General features: G+C 31.6%; 1 long non-coding RNA gene across 1 annotated transcript in view; it reads right to left on the reverse strand.

Annotated features, from left to right (window-relative positions):
- Positions 1 to 10104: 10104 nt before the first annotated feature.
- LOC140452978 (uncharacterized) overlaps positions 10105 to 14758 on the reverse strand; it is a 48765-nt gene continuing 44111 nt past the window's right edge. Inside the window, exon 3 of the long non-coding RNA XR_011952270.1 lies at positions 10105 to 10382. This is a non-coding gene — a long non-coding RNA (uncharacterized lncRNA). The remainder of the gene's footprint in view (positions 10383 to 14758) is intronic.

A 14758-nucleotide genomic window follows, 5' to 3' on the forward strand; every position in this document is an offset into this window, starting at 1 on the left:
AAAGGTATATGAGGGGTAGCTGATGACAATTATGTGAAGACTTCAGCTAATTTTGCTTTGCTTTTTTATTAAACAATCGTAAAAAGTGAAAAAAGTTTATGCGCATAAAACGTTTCTTATTCATGTTAGAGATATATGGTTAAAATAAAAGTTATAGATCATAAAATGTTCTCTAATATTGATATTTTTATAATTAAAATACATAAAGAATTGACCGAGATAATTTAAAAACACTTATTTTTAAAGTAAAATTTATAAATGTTAATATAAATATAAATAATATAAATATAAATAACTTTCTTTTCTGCATAACGATATGTAATAACTATTTAAAATTATGGCAGTTAATGAGTTTTTAAAGTGTGCTAAATATCATACAGAACGACCATACAGTTTATGAGTTATTCAATTTTTTTATCCAGGAGACCGATTATTTAAACAACTGTACTTGTCCAAACAGTCACTCTAGGGTTATTTTGTAAATAGATATCGATTTTTATGGCTTCGTTTTAAATTAATAAAAAAAAACATCAAGATTATATTAAATTTGATTTTAAAAATCAGTTTGAAGAATAACAAATTTTTAGCATATAAAAATTTCTAATAACTTTGACTTTTTTATGTCATACATTTGTATGTAGGCTCAATATAAAGCTAATAAAAAAAAAACATTAAAAAAAAAAAACAAAACCTTCTATGGCCCAGAGGAAATCAAATAGCATTTTTTTTCTTATTTAAGAAATTGCCAATATTTTCATTGTTTATTAACATTAAGAGCTGAAAATTGAACACATTGTAAAACAATATCTAAATTTTATAATTCGATTTATAAGTGGCATACACAGTGAAGAAGTAAATTAGTTTTGAAACATTAAAATAATGGTACTCGTAAAATATCGCCACAGAAAAATGCAAGGGAGATCTGTCCGCTGCAATTTCTCAGCTTGTTTCTTGTTATTGGTTATGGAAATTTCTGTTTTTTTTTTAAGTGCTTTTACACCAGCTTTTCATTGAGCCTACGTACAGCCGTATGACATGAAAAATATCAAAAGTAGTATAAATGTTTAGAAGCTAAAAAGCACTTTTTCAAACTGTTTTTTTTTTTAATAAAATGTTGAAGTTTATAAATAAAGCTTCAAATAATCCATTCAAAAAACGTCAAATAACTGTCAAAGGTTAAACACCCTTTTTAAAGTTCCTCACGGATTTTAAAGATTTAAACAGTATTAAATTTGGTTTTATATTTCAATAGTCAAATTTAATTGCGGCTATATTGGTGTAATTAAAAAAAACCAGTGAAAATCCCAAGAAATAGGTGAGATCCTTTTTTTCTTTCTTTCCAGTTTGGGAGAGGGTCCATTAGGTACTCACATTTAGGTATTGTGTTACGGTCTGGGTAACCAGGACTACACATCATGAACAGCAATTAAATATTTACATTTACACAAAACAACTTCAATTCCAACCCAAAATCATATGTCGTTGACGCAGTCTCTAGACCTCCTTCCCGTTCGTTTTCTAAAAGGGAACAAGTTATTGTCATGCACTCCATTTTGAATACTGTTTTATTTAAATATATTAAAGAAATTGCTGAAATAGTTTATCCAAAAAATATTACTTTTACATCTCGCATTTCGAATAATCGAATCTGCATTTTCCTCACTTCTACCGACATCGTTGATCAACTAATACACCGAACGTCATAATTAATTCCACCGTCATCTTTATCTGCAGGCTTCTTTCTGCGACCAAAAGAATCCTTATTTCAAATGTATCTCGTTTCATCCCGCATTCCTAATCGAGCAGTCCCTAAAAAATACGGAACATCAGATGATCAATAGGCATATATCATGAGTTTTCCTAGGGTAACATTTGAAATAGCTAACAAGGTGAACTTCGAAGTGCAATCTTCTCTGTTAATTAACCATGAAAATACATCCTTTAAAATATTTTTATTCTCTGACAGACTATAGTGTTTTCTTTGTAAGCTTACGGGTCGTACCGTGGAGTCTGATTGCAAAGTCTCCAGTTGACCAGATCAGACACTCATTGCAGCTAATGCTCCTCCCTCTTCTTCATTTTCAGCTGACTCTAAGGAGTCCTTAATCCTGAATCCTTAACTTCATCAAAAGAATTTCTATCTTCGGAAATTGAGTCCATCTCCGTTAACTGCATACCCATCCTGGCTGCCATTATGGATTTATCCATCTCCCGTCGTACTAATTCAAAGCCCATGTTGGCAGTAGGACAAAAAAGGGGACACTTCAATGACAGTTCTCATGATACTCCTACCATCTATCTTCATCCGGTATTCTTGCTCTATTAAGTTCTTTTCCTCCTTCGACATTTTCAATGCCACCGAAACCAGCCAAAAAATGTCCAAATCTAATCTTTGATTGGATTACTCGATGAAACCTTATTATATTTCCGCTAGAGAAATGATTTACAAAGATAATCCGACTAATTTTACACTCAATTTCACGCAACTTATTACATTTCTTGAGAACTCTTTTGTATGTATCACCCCACTACAAGAATCTTAAAAATCCAACAACATAGATGGTATTCAAAAGGACTTATTGCAGCTCTACATAGGTACAACGAAAAGATCACTAAAAAACCGTATCACTAGAATCTTAAAAAAGTTAAAAGAACAGCCTATCTCCGACTTACAAGAGTATATATAAGTGCATCCTCTGATAAATCTTCTGATGTCAAATCTGATCACAGCATACATGATGAATAGAATTTCTCTCTTTCTCTCGCATTTATTCATTTTTTCTGCTCTCTGTATATTTTTACTTCATCTTTTGCCAAATTTAGACACGATATTTAATTAAGTAAGAAAACTTTATGTACATCAAATACTAGCCCAAGTCCAGTTTGGAAAAAAAATTGTTAACAAAAAATAACCTTAAAATATCCAATCTCTTTTTTAATCGAAAGGTTATCCTTGACAATTAAGAGACAGCCAAGATTCTGGCAGAAAATTTAAAATAAAAGTTTTGCAACAAATCTGGACCTAACTATATATACTCTTTTCTTCCTTCGCCCTTTCATTATTCATCCTCAGTTTCACAATAAGATACCAATCATCCGAACTCTCTTATAAACTATTTCGAACTAAAAGTCCCTAAAAAATACGGAACATCAGATGATCAATAGGCATATATTATGAGTTTTACTAGGGTTACATTTGTAATAGCTGACAAGGTGAACTTAAAAATGCAATATTCTCTGTTAATTAACCATGAAAATACATCCTTTAAAATATTTTTATTCTCTGACAGACTATACTGTTTTCTTTGTAAGCTTACGGGTCGTACCGTGGAGTCTGATTGCAAAGTCTCCAGTTGACCAGATCACACACTCATTGCAGCTAATGCTCCTCCCTCTTCTTCATTTTCAGCTGACTCTAAGGAGTCCTTAATCCTGAATCCTTACCTTCATCAAAAGAATTTCTATCTTCGGAAATTGAGTCTATCTCCGTTAACTACATACCCATCCTGGCTGCCATTATGGATTTATCCATCTCTCGTGGTACTAATTCAAAGCGCATGTTGGCAGTAGGACAAAAAAGGGGACACTTCAATGACAGTCCTCCTGATACTCCTACCATTCTATCTTCATCCGGTATTCTTGCTCTATTAAGTTCTTTTCCTCCTTCGACATTTTCGATGCCACCCAAACCAGCCAAAAAATGTCCAAATCTAATCTTTGATTGGATTACTTGATGAAACCTTATTATATTTCCGCTATCAAAATGATTTACAAAGATAATCCGACTAATTTTACACTCAATTCCACGCAACTTATTACATTTCTTGAGAACTCTTTTGTATGTATCACCCCACTACAAGAAGCTTAAAAATCCTCCAACAAAGATGGTATTCAAAAGGACTTATCGCAGCTCTACATAGGTACAAGGAAAAGGTCACTAAAAAACCGTATCACTAGAATCTTAAAAAAGTTAAAAGAACAGCCTACCTCCGACTTACAAGAGTATATATAACAGCATCCTCTGATAAATCTTCTGATGTCAAATCTAATCACAGCATACATGATAAATAGAATTTCTCTCTTTCTCTCGCATTTATTCATTTTTTCTGCTCTCTGTATATTTTTACTTCATCTTTTGCCAAATTTAGACACGATTTTATTTAATTAAGTAAGAAAACTTTATGTCCTTCAAATACTAGCCTAAGTCCAGTTTGGAAAAAAATTTTTTTTTTTTTTTTTTTTTATTAACATTTAAGATTTTTACAATCTGTTTTGCAGTGAAAACAATAAGTAAAATTTTTTGTCTTTACATGACAGAGAGATGTAAGGTCCAGTGACCAAATCATCACGACACAAATTGGCTTTTTACCGGTAGGATGCGCACATACACTGATACGCGAGCACTAAAGCACTGATAGCGGCACTGATCACAATGGCTGGGTGTTGTTGAAGGCGTAACTCCCACTGCTGTAGGCTCTGTCAGTATAGGTGAGGTAGGTCCAAGGGGTCATGTCGCTTCAATCTCTTCGCTTGTTGGTTGTTGAGAAGATTGTGTGCCAGGGTATTAGGATGCGCCCGCAACCTGTTTTGATATTGTTCAGAAGTTTTTTTGCACTCTTCAGAGACTGTTAGTACTTGAAGATCTCTATGTATTGCATCATTCTGGATATACCAAGGTGCATTAGCGATTGTTCTCAGAGTTTTTGATTGGAATCTTTGTATTATCATATTAGATTTGCTAGCTGAACCCCAGAGCTGTGAGTTATATGTCCAATTGGGTCCAGATTTGCAACAAATCTGGACCTAACCATATATACTCTTTTCTTCCTTCGCCCTTTCATTATTCATCCTCAGTTTCACAAGATACCAATTATCCGAACTCTCGTATAAACTATTTCGAACTAAAAGCTGCACTCAAATCCTATAAAAACACAAAAATTAGGGTTTTCTAGAATTATATTGAAAAATTTCTCGAAAATTCCTTAGGCACCAACGACCCTCTAAAGTCTAAATGAAGCCAGTAAATTTACCACTGACATACCGCTGACAATCGTTAATGAAAGATCTTGCTCTAATCTATACTAAGATAAAAGAAAGATCATTACAAAAAAAAAATTGTTCAAATCCTTTATAAAAGGTACATAAATTAAAAAACCCAAACGGGCTATGTCATGAAGACAAATCGTTTTCGGAATCCATATTCCATCATCAGTGTCTAGGTGTACATTTTTTGAGCCACTAAATATCTGGGTAAAAACCCGTTAAAAGTTATATGTTACAATTTAGTTTACTTTATTTAGTCTTATATATTAGGATGTTAAAGTTACCAGTGGATATGATAACTCCACTCTCATTTATAAAAAAAACTGTTTCACAAATCCAAGTCAATAAAACTAACCTTCATCCTATGAATTTAGTCATCCTTCATTCCTATATCCTAACTATTTCTCCTATCATTTTCTACAACACAGTTATCTCTGACAGTCAATTCATTTCCGCCACACTCGCTAATAGGGTTGAAGACAGATTCAATCAAAGTAATATGGCTTTTACTCCCAGTTCTTTACGCGCTGAATCTTTCTCCACCATCTCGTCAACTCCACACGATGTCAAGTTTATGAACGGCTTGTTTACCCTAAATAAACTAAAATTTACCTTGTTTTCATGTACAAAATCTGCTGATGATCCCGATGATATCCCTTATATATTTTTAAAAAATCTCTCTAATACATCTCTCTCCAAACTTCTCGAAATTTATAACCTTATCTAGAACACACAAAAATTCCCAGATGTTTGGCTCAATTCTATAATCATTCCAATTAAAAAACCTGACCAGCCCTCTATAACTCCAATATCTTTCGTCTGGTTTCTCTTACTTGTATTACCTGCAAACTTCTTGAAACAATGATCAATGAAATACTCACGTGGTTCGTTAAACAGTATAATATTATTCCCGATGCTCAATCCGGCTTCCGACGTAATCGGTCTACTATTGATAACTTTTTATTTTTCAAACACACATTTCTTAAGCAATCTATAATCAACAAGATGTCATAGCAACTATATTTAACGTTGAATGGGCATTTTATTCAATCTCCAGAAAAGCAATCATTGACAAAATCTTCCACTATAATTTAAATGGTAATATTTTCTCATTTGTAAAAAAATATCCAATTGAAAGAATCTTTAAAGTCCTTGCCAAGGGTAAACTTTTTCGATCTCTTTCTCAAAATTAAGGTGTCCCTTTAGAATCTGCATTAAGTTTAATTTTATTCATTCTTGCCATCAACGAAATTTGCCTCCCATCAAATATGTTCAATACGCTGATGACCTAATCATTTACTGCCATCTTAAATCTGTCCCATCCCCATATAAACTTATACAAAGTGTAGTAAATCTACTTCAAGATAGATCTAACGAACTAGGATTGTCACTCTCTGAGAGCAAAACCAAATTAATAAAATTTTCCATAGGGATTTCCACTCCCTTACCCCAAATTTTATTTAACAATTCTCTACTTTCTGGTGTTAATTATTGTAAAATTCTCGGTTTTATGTTTGACTCCAGATTAAATTGAAAAGATCAAATCTCTGAACATAAAATCAATTGTTTTAAAAGGTTGAATATTTTTAAAACCCTCAGTCATCTTCAATGGGGTGCCAATAAAACTACTTCTAGGTCTGAGCGCTTTTCGCTTTAGTCCTATTGAGAGTGTATACCGTGAATCTAATGAACTTTCTCCTACCCTAAGACGATAATCACTTCTACTTTCGTATGCTGTATCAACATCTGCAAATCCATTTAATCCCTTTCATTCCCTAATTGCCACAATGCCGTCTTCTTCCACTAACAATAACCAACACCTTATCATAAAACCTATACCTCAATTAATTTGTCCACTACTTAAAAATATTGACCTTTTTCTGACTAGTTCATTTCCTCTACCTTTACTTCCCCTCTGGGCTAAAGATCTCCCTTCAATATATACCTCACTCACTATTTTTAACAAACTTGAATCTTCTAACCTTCTTATAAAGAAAGCATTTTTAGAATTTAATTCTCTATACAGATGCTTCTAAAACTACCACTGGTATTGATTGTGCAGTAACCACTAAATATGAACTTGTAAGATCATCTCGGTTACCCTTAATATGCAACGTTTGCACAGGTGAACTATATAGTATTGTGGGCTTTTAAATGCATCTCACATCAAAACAGACATATTGTAATTTGTTCAGATTAACTTTCATATATCCATTTAGTCAATACAATTTTCACTGAGCACCTATTAGTTCAAAACATTCATGACATATACCAAAATCTCTCTGCTTACGATGTAACAGTCTCTCTCATATGGCTGCCTTCTCACACCGGAATTACTGGTAATAAAACAGCAGATCATTTTGCCAAAGAAGCTACCAACCATGGGGTGACTGAAGTCACTCCAATTCAACTAGCTAACGAATCTCGAAATTCGTTTTTAAAAAGTCTGTAGAGGTGTGGCCGGGATGTTATAGAAACACTCTTTTGACTTTTGGTCAAGCTTTCGGAATTCTTTTATTCCTTCTTCAAGACACTGTAATTAGAAGAAAGTATAAATATTTACAACATATCTCAAATTGTCATTACCACTTACTAGTCGTTGAGATTATTTTTGTAAAGCTACGACACTCAACATTAAAAACACACATATAAAATATAACATTTAAAATAATGGACAATATACATTTTAAAATTTAGTTGGAAAGTTAAAATTTTGTTAGTAACATCTTTTCATGGTGTGTTTTGACTGATCCATAGAGAACAGAAAAAAAAACAAAAATAGTGTGATTAAAAAGTAATTAGGAGTTCTTGCTACTACTACTACTTCCATTAATATAATAGCAAGAACTCCTAATTACTTTTAAATCACTCTATTTTTGTTTTTTTTTCTGTTCTCTATGGATCAGTCAAAACACACCATGAAAAGATGTGAACAAAATTTTAACTTTCCAACTAAATTTTAAAATGTATATTGTCCATTATTTTAAATGTTATATTTTATATGTGTGTTTTTAATGTTGAGTGTCGTAGCTTTACAAAAATAATCTCAACGACTAGTAAGTTGTAATGACAATTTGAGATATGTTGTAAATATTTACACTTTCTTCTAATTACAGTGTCTTGAAGAAGGAATAAAAGAATTCCGAAAGCTCGACCAAAAGTCAAAAGAGTGTTTCTATAACATCCCGACCAAACCTACTGACTGCAGCCCTAATAAACTGTGTTGTTTGTATATATATATATATATATATATATATATATATATATATATATATATATATATATATATATATTAAACATATATTGGCATAACTGCCAAGTTATTTATATTTTGAATACAGAACTTAAATTGTTTTTTTACTTTATTGTGCAGAAAGTTGCTTTTTTTTCAGTTGTGTTAATAATAATATTGTTGTAGGTAATGCTGCATTGGAAAGTCTGGAGCTACCCGATTAAAAAAAAATTTCATGCAGTAAGCATTTTGACCAAAAATATCTAAATGCAAACCAAAAAAATATATTGAGGTAGAAGAGGAAGGTTTGTTAACGACACCACGCGTTTTTCATACGTATTCGATAGCAAAACAACCATCAACCAGTGCCAATAGTGTTTCGCACTACATACATTGCTTATTTTATTTCATGAAAACAATGTTACAATCAATTTCTATAACTATTAATGTAAACAATTTTGTTTTGTTTTTTTACCTAGAATTATTATTTCGTTAATATTGTCTATGTGTAGATATTAGAACTTTGATTAGTGGTATATAACTATTAAAATAATGCGAATTTAATTTTTGCAATATCTATCACTTTGTAATTTAAAATTATTTCATTAATAAACAGCTCAAATCGGCGAGTTGAATAAAAAAAACATTCTTATTTATGTAAACAGAAATACAAAAATTGTGTTTATATTATAAAATACATAAATAAATAAAATAAAGGATACTATTTATTAAAGTGTTGTTAATTATTATTCCTTTTATCCCAACACATAGATTAATTTGTCCCTAAATATGTGTTGCCTCTTGTTGTGGCATATCGATGTGTTTATTTGTTTCAAAACCATTATCAAAAAACCATACCCATAAATTTACTATATTTTCAAACGTCATTTTAAAGATTAAAAGATTGAAAATTTAATTTTCTCAAAACATACATAAAACCATTGTTTAAAAAGATTTTCTTTTTTAAACAATTATAAAACTTAAGTCTTGACTAAAAAATAAACCTCCGCATGAGTGTTCTAAGACGATAGTAATCGAGTGTATTTCAATTAAATATTTAATCCTTTTCTAGCAAATCATATAACCAAATTAAATATCTGGTAAACTAATAAAAATTTAAAAAAAAGTCAGCATTTACCTACTTCATTTAAATAGATTGAAATATTCGCTCGAAATAGTCAAGTTATCTTTCACTAGACGCATACAACGATAATAACAATAAGCATTTTATTAAAGTCTTATATTTTCTTCACAATCTGGCATCCGTGTACAGGTTTGCATTAATTATGAGACAGTTAAAAATATACTCGAATAGAATCCTGCAGTGAATTAAGTTTCTGTTAATGACTAGAGGCCGCCATATGACGGCAGAATAAAAGTCAAACGTTTGTTCCATAAGGATTGTCTAACTAGTCCTATTTAAACAATGGGGTTACTAATAATTTAATAAAAATATTTCTATTCAATACATTGTTATCAATTACTTAATACATTGGATTCACTTTTAATGTTTAATGAATACAGGATGCATGTAAAAATCAGGTAAATAAAAACATAAACCTTATGAAAGTCTTTAAAAATGTTTATTATCATTTCAACAACAAAATCATAAAAATGTTTATTTTTTCTCAAGAAGTCAACAATTAATTTTCACAAAACTGTTATCATAAGTTTATATTTTGCATAATTGATTTATAATTCATTTTTTTTTTTCATCTTTTTAAATTCCATATAGTTATAGTATTTTTATTAATCTAATTTATTGTCTTTATTTATTATCAAACATTCTACACTTACAAGTTTATTTAAAGTACAATATAGCTAATTTATTTCACACTAATACTTATATAATCTATTTACATTTATTACAATACGCGCGTTACATTTTAAAACCCCGACGCGATGTTATTTTTCAGACTAACTGTCCTCAACAAAATTCCCTCTTTAAATATAACATGCCGTTAATGGAGAATTCCGGCGTTTCCCTTCGAACAGACGAGAAGGTCACTCGGACTGGTTTTGTTCGACCTGCTTCTGGAAACTTCGAGTCGTAGGTGACGGTAGTGAGTCGGAGTTTACCTGGGATTTCTGCCGGGTGGTGTATGATCTAAAAAAGACTTGAATGAGAAAGGATATTTACAGTTTAGATATTCTTCTTCTTCAGGTCCCCTCTCCTATCGGAGGTTGGAAATCATCACCGCTATTTTAATTTTATTGGCCGCTCTTCTGAATAATTCCAATGAGCTGCAACCGAACCACTCTCGCAAATTTCTCAGCCAGGATATTTTGCGTCGTCCTGGGTTTCTCTTCCCTTGTATCTTCCATTGCATAATTAATCTAAATAATACGTACTTCTCGCCCCTCATTAAATAACCCAGATATTGAATCTTTCTAATTTTAACAGTTTTTATGACTTCACATTCTTTCTTCATTCTTTGTAACACCTCTATATTAGTTACTTTTTCAGTCCACAATATTCTGTGGATTCTCCTGTAACACCACATCTCAAAGGAGTTTAATTTTTTGATTTCAGACTGTTTTATTGTCCACGCTTCCATGCCATATAGTAAAGTAGAAAAAACGTAACAACGTAGCATTCTTGTGCGGATCTCTAGATTAAGGTTACGGTTGCAAAGTAAGTTCTTCAAATCATGAATGTGTTGCTTGTGTGAGTCCATTTTAAAAGGGGTAAAAAAGAAATAAATTAGACTTACTCACAATCAGTTTAATTTTACTACCTAAGACGACCGGTTTTGCTTTCTAAAATTTGCAAAGCATCATCAGGTTAGTGGTACAAAGTAAATTAAATGCTGAAATTATAAAAAGCCCATATTAGGGTGCTGTCTTATAAGGATATAGATCAAAAGAAGTTATAGATCAAAAAAAAGTTTTTAGTAATTATGCCAATGTTACATGTCTGTGTTAATTAATACGCATAAATTGCATTAGCAGACTGAGTAACAACCCACAAATTGGTAGGAGAAAAAATCTGTTGAATTGTAATAAATTAGAAATAAACAAAATACTACTTACATTCCAGTACAAGAGTTATTATATAGTGATTGGTGATTCATAGTTCAAACTATCCCTTATATACCAGAGTTGCCAATCTCATTATTAATTAATAACTAGAATTAATTTTGGAATTTGTTGCTATAAACAATTTATCTATTCTCTGGTTTACACATTAATATAATAAAACTAACATGAAGAAGTTTAAACATACCATTGCAGAATGTGAATTGCATTTTGATCATGTGAACAAGTATACTATGGTCAAACATCAAGATGCCTTAAAGACCGCATTACATCCCACAAGTCAGATAATAGACTGCATCCTGAAAAAAGTGCATTGATGCCTTAAAGACCGCATTACATCCCACAAGTCAGATAATAGACTGCATCCTGAAAAAAGTGCATTGGGTGAACATGCATTTAAAAATGGGCATCAGATAGATTATAATAACGTCAAAGTAGTAGAACAGGAAAGTAACATCACCAAAAGACTTTTTCTTGAAATGGCCTACATTTGCCAAAATAATAATAATATGAATCATAAAACGGATATTGGTCATCTAAATGAAATGTTCTCCTATTTGTTACTACTAGATAAATGCAATAATAACACAAACAATAATTTATAAATTGACATTTAAAAGAATTTTGTCAGAATAATGTCATATATTTATTTAAAATAATTAAGTGTTTTTGAATGTACAGTAATTTTTTAAATTTTTTAACATAAAAATAGGTTTTATATATTGAAAAAAGATGAGAGACTATGATAAATTTTATCAACATTATAATACATCTTCGTTGATACAACCTCATTAAGTTTGTAAGTAGTGAATTTTTTAATTAATTATACCAACGCCAACAATTTATTCATCTCACTTGTAGCTCCCTGATGAAGGGCATAACCAATGTCCGAAAGCTTGGAATAAAAATTTAAAAGAGTACACGTTTCATTTTTTATTGCTGCAAACCCACTATTTAACGTTTACTTTATATATATATATATATATATATATATATATATATATATATATATATATATATATATATATATATATATATATATATATATATATATAGGTACATAGGTACAAATTGGGTACATTGGGTTTTTCGATTAACCTTGGGTAAGCCTTTACGTGTCAAATTTCAAAGCTACCATACATTTCAAACCTTACAAAAAACTTTTTTTGCACATAGTAACAAAAAACACCACTATGTTACTAGCAAAGTTTTTTAATATTCTAACTCTACAATTCTAAGTTACGGTAAGATCAATAATGTTTTAATAGATAATATATGGTAGCTAATTATAATTTATTCTCTTTCAGCCCTGAAGAAGCCAAATTAATTCTCTTTGGCGAAAACGTTCGGCGAAACAATTGATACACATTAGAGTCTTTCTTGCAGATTTCCCCAATATTTAAGAGTTTACTATATATATATATATATATATATATATATATATATATATATATATATATATATATATTATATCAGATATTTTTGACAGTTGGGGGACAGTTGTATTTTTAATTTGGAATGTTGAAGTATATAGTTGTCAGTTAGTTAAAAAGTATTGTAATATTGTTGGTGTTGAATAAAGTTAATTTTCAAGAAGTGTAACATTGGTCACAGCGGTGGGATAAAGAAATATTTAGCAGTTGTTAATGGTAAATATAAGATCCACTGAGTTTGGTTTGGTTTTTAAAAATGAAAGAAGATGAAGAGAAGCGTAGACAAGAAGAGAAAGCGGAAAATGAGAAGCACAGGCAAGAAGAGGAAGAGGAAAAGGAGAGGCGTAAAAAAATAGAGGTAGAAATCATAGATGGTTTATCCCAAATTCACGAAGATTTTCAGTTAAAGATAAGTCAAATCACTACTGGAATGAAAAAGAAATGGCAACTTCTTTGGTGGTGTCGCTTCGAGGACAGGCAGCAACCGTTTTGCAATGCCTTCCCCAAGATGCACCCAGTTATACCTCTCTCGTTGAAGCTTTAGAGACAATATATGGCCAGCAGCATCTAAAGCAGGTTTTTCAAAGTCAGCTAAAAATTCGATATCAAAAACATAACGAAAGCCTGCAAGAATTTGAAGCCGATATTAAAAGACTATTGCACTTAGCACACCCTCAGGCACCTAAAGATTTTCTGGAACAAATTGGAATACAGACATTCATAGATGGACTACAGGATGTTGAAATGCAACAAGCTCTCTGATTACAACATCACAAATCGCTAAATGGAGCACTAGTCTCAGCCCAGAAGTATGAAGCGGCAAAAAGCATTTCCAGATCTCGCCCAAAATTAGGAGAAATAAGATTTCAAGAAAATGAAGAAATCACAACCGCAGATAACCAACAACCTATTTTATCCCAAATTTTAAACGCACTGCAAAATCTTCAACAAAAACCTCGAAACGAAAACAGAAGATGTTTTAATTGCGGGAGAATAGGATATTTTCAAAACAATTGCAGAAGCCGATCCCAAACAAGGAGAGAACATCCAAAGAATGAGGCTAGAAGGTCGCCTAGATCGACATCCAGAAGCCCATCACATAGTCCTATTAGAAATACTAGTAGAGATAGGTCTCTAAGAAATTGATCTCCCACAACTGACCACAGATACGCAAACAATAGCCAGGGAAACGAATAAAAGTCGACACTAAGGGGCGGGCGTCGGCTGTATCTAATAAAAGCCCCCAAATTCGCACTTACACTTTACACAAAATGAACAGAATTTATTACTTAAGGGCTACGTTGAGAATCAAAAATGCACCTTTATTATTGATACCGGTGCAACCAGATCCTTTATTCGAACCGGATTTCTGAATGAGAAACTACAACCCACTAAAACAAACTTAGTTCTTGAAACGGCTTCGGGCCACACTATTCCAATTTATGGAGACATAACGGCAACCATACAGATTGGTAACACCTTGATAAAACACATTTTCCTTGTAGCCGATATTAAAGACGAATGCGTTCTTGGGATGGATATTATGCAAAACAAATTTATCATAGATCTTCAAAATAAAATGTTGTTAATTGAAAATAAAGAAATTGACCTAAATTTGGAAGAATCGGAACCTCAAGTAAGAGTTATAGTGAGCGAGGATACCAAAATTCCTCAAAATTCTGAAAGTATCATCCTGGCGAGACTGAGACAAAAACCTGAAGCTCTACATTTCGGCGTTGTGGAAAGTGATGAACTAGTTAGTGATGGAATTTTAATAGCCAGATGCCTCATTAATGTAGATGAGATGATTCCAGTAAGGGTTGCTAATTTATCTAAAAAGTCTTTTAAATTGAAAAAAGAACAACAAATAGCATTCTGTACACCAATAGAAAAAATAAGCAAGTGGGAAAAATATTTGAAAAAGAATACAGCTTCCAGTAACCCAGTTGACGCTAGCCTAGTAAAACAACTAATCAAAAATGTTGACCCCTTAACAACTAAAGAATTAAAC

The sequence above is a fragment of the Diabrotica undecimpunctata genome, chromosome 11 (genome assembly GCF_040954645.1).
Source record: "Diabrotica undecimpunctata isolate CICGRU chromosome 11, icDiaUnde3, whole genome shotgun sequence".
NCBI lineage: Eukaryota > Metazoa > Arthropoda > Insecta > Coleoptera > Chrysomelidae > Diabrotica > Diabrotica undecimpunctata.